Here is a 4,491-nt window from a genome sequence, read left to right as displayed (position 1 = left end):
CCCCCCCCCCCCCCCCATTCCCGGCAGGAACGTCAACCCATCGGACAGACGTACGCTGTCCGATGTTTTCTTTGAATTCGCGGCTGCCTCGTTCGCGAGATTGTGAAACCGGATGTCCTGCGATCGCAGGCCTCGATCGCAGAAGGTCCATTTCCGCTCGTGGATCAGGCAGCAGCGATAACGCTGTGACATTCCCGAGGGATCCCACTGAGCCTCCCGCCGGCATTAATTTCTATAATACTTTCCTTCAGTCCCGATTCCCAGTTCTTGCCTCACGTATCCAATGGACAGTTCAATAAAGAGAAGCCCCATTTAAGTAAGCCCAACATATCCCATGCACGTTTTCGCTGTACCTTGTATGAACCGTATACATATATTATGGCCTCTTGATTCGCATACGTATTATCGTACCTTGACGCTGCTCTGCTGGTGCTGCTGTTGCTGTTGAGGCTGCTTCGTAAACGTAAGCTTTAGATAAAACAGAGACCAATTATGAAAAAGGCAATGAGAGCAATCTAGTGGAATACCAAGAGGGGAACGAGAGTCGAGCGACGAGTCGAAGTAAAAATTGAAAAGCAATAATAATAATAATAATGACAAAAGGAAGAAATTGAAGTCAGAGGAGGGGTTGAGCGATTCGAAGGACACGTGTTTAAGAAGAAGATAAGGCCAAGAGAAGAGAAAGCCAACTTATAAGTAAAATTGATAGACGCGCGCGCGCGCGCACCCACACACACACACACACACATACACGCGCACACACGCACACTGACTCACGTACGGAGGCATTTTATTGAGAAGCCGCTCGTCGGTGATAAAAAGGCAATGTGTTAACGGAATCTGCGAGACTGGAGGAAATGACGAGAGACAGGGACGGGAGAACGGTTAGTCTGTGTGTCTGAGTGAGATGGCATGAGACTGAATGCGAGAGGGAGAAGAGGGTGGAAAAGAATTTCCGATGCGAGAACGATCATTGTGTTGCGTCCCGCGAGGGACCAAGTAGACACACTCTAAATTCGAAACCTACTGGCAATCAGATAAGGACAGACAGCTGATTACGATCCGACGATAATAAACGCTTATCCAAAATTCACTCTTGTTCAACCGGATGACACCAGACGTGGGTGGTATTCTGGTCTACAGTGTTGCATCGCCACTGTCTCCTCTCGAGCCTTCTCCCTTCGTTTTTATTCTTTCCTTCTCTCTTTCTTTCTTTCTTTCTTACGTGTCGTACCCTTTCACTCTCTCTCTCTCTCTCTCTCTATTGTCCCTCTCCAGTGCTCATAACCCATATACCGGCCCAATCAACCTTCCATGCATTACCGAGCACGTATCTCTCAACCAGTAAGACCCGATCCAGCCGGAGCTCAGAATACGACCTACCTTCTGGGAGCCGTGCAGAGAGAGTGAGAGTGAGAGAGAGAGAGAGAAAAGTGCACGTGAGAGAGCGAACGATATAAGAGAGAAAGAGATAGAAGGAGAATATGCACGTGTGTGTATGTAGAAAGCAACATGACGCGTTACGAGAAATAATATCGATAACGAGTCGTGAATCGTCAATAGTTCGAATATAAGTAAGAGATAATTTCTCAATAAAACGCCACCGGGCTACAGGCTACAGGCTACAGGCTACATTAGTAGATGCATGGCCATATATAATATTAATAAAATTGTATTATCGATACAGATGGAAACGAGTGACTTACGCTGGATGGTCGTACGAGTGCCCCGTGACGTCATTCTATCGTCTATTGATATCGTATGAATAAAGCAGTAAAAGAAAATTTTGAGGCATCCACACCCCCCCACTATGTATTATGCATCGCGAGTTCGTTCTGTCCGTTGCATAAGAATACGAGTAACTGACTGACGTGCACGGGGTGAAGAACGACCACAGTTGCCCCAGTAGGTTGTCATTTTTGTCGAGAAGCAAATATTGGCGAGAATCGATGTATTTCCTTTGAGCCCGTGATTAATTGACTGATATGTGGATACGTGTTGTCCCCATACTGTGGTAGGAGCACACGTGTCCATGCGTGACTCTCGTCAATGTTTGCGAAGGTAAATGCGCCCCCCCCCCTCCCAGCAGCCTCTACCCACCCCCAACCCTACCATTTACCACCACGTGAGCATCTTGTTGCGATCAGAAACCCTTCCTCTGTTATGTATACTATATATATTAAACCATATATATATATATATATATATACATATAAGGTAATTCCCAAAGCCTAGATTCCGCTGTTACCGACGCGAGTCTTCGTATATAGCTGTTCGCTGAGTTAAGGTCTCCTCGCAGTTAGTAAAACCCTTATCCGTTGAACCAGCCACTCCTGGGCATCCCCCACTCTTATATAATTCATCCAGAGAAGGTCCAGCCTTACATCAGCTAGAACCTCCACGACCTCCAGCACTACGGCACCTCCTACGACCTCCGACACACGCACACCACTCTCGACGAGCCAACCGCTCAATCCGATTATCGGAATTGCCATCGGGTCCAGCGATTTATCCGGCTAAGCGCAGCGCCCTACGTTTTACATTTTACGTTTTTACGTTTTGACGTTATGGGGGGGGAGTCGCGGGACGGGGTTGTCCGTTCGTGGGTGCAGCCTGCTTCGGCTTCGTGTTTTTAGAGAGATGAGGGTTCGAGTAGGGTAGGTCAAAGGAGAGAGGTCAGGCTGTCGCGAAGATTCGGTTGATCCATTGGGAGTGAATCGTGGTGGATCGTCAGTTCACCGGTTGGGGCTGCAGACGATAAGCAATAAAGTCGAATCGCCCCTATAAATCCAGCACAAGGGAAGGAATTAGGGTTGTCTCTCGAAGTTTCGATGCGTCGCGTCGGGCGAGACGCTCGTACCACGGTATATTAACCCAGTGCTGTATGTATATATCGGATCTCATCTATCCCACTCTATACCCCGTTATATCTTGCTACATCCATGATATTAATATATATATATATATATATATATATCCGAGGCTATTGAGAGCACGTGACGCTTTTCTACCAGAGCACCCACCACTGGCAGCAATGCTAGTAGCGCCATCGACATATATCTCCCCCCGGTAACAGACCACGCAATCATTCTTGAGTTATTCTAAACAGAAGGTTGCGTGACCTCCGACCTTACCTCGGATAGGGCTCGGCGTGACCCTGCGACAAATATGATTTTGATACGTGCCATCCTAGGCCCCCATCTCGAGGCAGCCACCCTTTTCGTCGTCTTTCATCCCTCCTTCTCAGACTCTCTCTCTCTCTCTCTCTCTCTCTCTCTCTCTCTCTCTCTCTCTCTCTCTCTCTCAGCACGTAATTGCCGACTCTGGAATAAGCAATAGTCGTCGCTCTCTCTTTTTGTCTGTCTCTCTCTTTCTCTGTCCAAACCGCAGACATATATGCCTATTGGGTTATGGGTCATGGGTCACGGCTCAGTTCAAAAATGCCATTCGATAAAATTAAACGATTAGACGAGGTATTTGATTTCGCCGGCGGGTGCAATATGGGAAATATGTCGGAAGTGTTCTCTGCCCGGAACTCGCCTCCGGTCTAACGTATAGATACGATTACATCCCAACTTTCAATATTACTCCCTGACTGGCAGCAACACTGCTGGTCCATTTGAAATTCTTCCCCGTAAAACCATCCGTGTCTTTCTGCTCATCTGCAAACACTTTATGACTGACTTGAACTCTAGCTGGGGCTTGGTTACCTATCGAAACGCATACAGAGTGAAATAACGAGAGTGAGAGAGAGAGAGAGAGAGAGAAGCGTCAAAGCAGTCGGTTCATTAAATTAAACAACAATGGGACCCGCTGTCACGTAACCTTTGAACCTGCCAAGACCCAAGAATCGCTCTGGCACACCATGGGGCAGGCCTTTCCGGTCCTGGCACCTCTCCTTCCGCTTTCCACCTTACTTTCGACCTCAGCTGCAAGAGACTCGCTCCTCTACTTGGTCTAATCGCCATTTTTCCTTAGCTCTCCTTCGAAGTCTCTCTCCGAAGCAATCCTCTCGCTCAGGCCCGATCAAGCTAAGAAGAACAAGAGACAGTAGGAATGATAAATTTTCCATTGGCCTCCCAGTCGCGTTGGGAGAATTTTAAAAAGAATTTACGGGGAATCATTTATAACTTTCTATTATTTATTATCGGCAATTACGTAATTGATTAATTATTCCTTCCGTTCCTACGTTACTCTCTTCTTTCCCCTCGAGGACTCTCGAAGCTCCCAATCTGCCCATCAATTAAGGTAGTCTATAAACCAACAAAACCAGAGTATAAGTCGAGGGTGGCAAAGGAAAAAAGAAATTCGCAGGATTGAACGGCGCCGTCGCTCACACGTGTCGTCATACACCAACACCAATTCTGCTGCCATAGTCACTGTCACGCAATCACATAAACATAATATATATATATATATATATACACATGCCACAAATCAACCCCTTCAAAGATCAACACAAATAATATACATAACTCGATTACTATACTC

At 46.8% G+C, this 4,491-nt stretch overlaps 1 protein-coding gene and 1 long non-coding RNA gene across 2 annotated transcripts in view; one reads left to right on the top strand and one right to left on the bottom strand.

Moving 5' to 3' along the window:
- LOC107269552 (hepatocyte nuclear factor 6) overlaps window positions 1–4,491 on the top strand; it is a 38,439-nt gene that overhangs the window by 25,930 nt on the left and 8,018 nt on the right. The window lies entirely within an intron of this gene.
- LOC112494616 overlaps window positions 4,124–4,491 on the bottom strand; it is a 1,815-nt gene continuing 1,447 nt past the window's right edge. Inside the window, exon 3 of the long non-coding RNA XR_003060225.1 lies at window positions 4,124–4,253. This is a non-coding gene — a long non-coding RNA (uncharacterized LOC112494616). The remainder of the gene's footprint in view (window positions 4,254–4,491) is intronic.

Source organism: Cephus cinctus, unplaced genomic scaffold, assembly GCF_000341935.2.
Source record: "Cephus cinctus unplaced genomic scaffold, Ccin1 Ccin1_scaffold0670, whole genome shotgun sequence".
Taxonomy (NCBI): domain Eukaryota; kingdom Metazoa; phylum Arthropoda; class Insecta; order Hymenoptera; family Cephidae; genus Cephus; species Cephus cinctus.
This window is presented reverse-complemented; position numbering and strand designations above follow the sequence as displayed.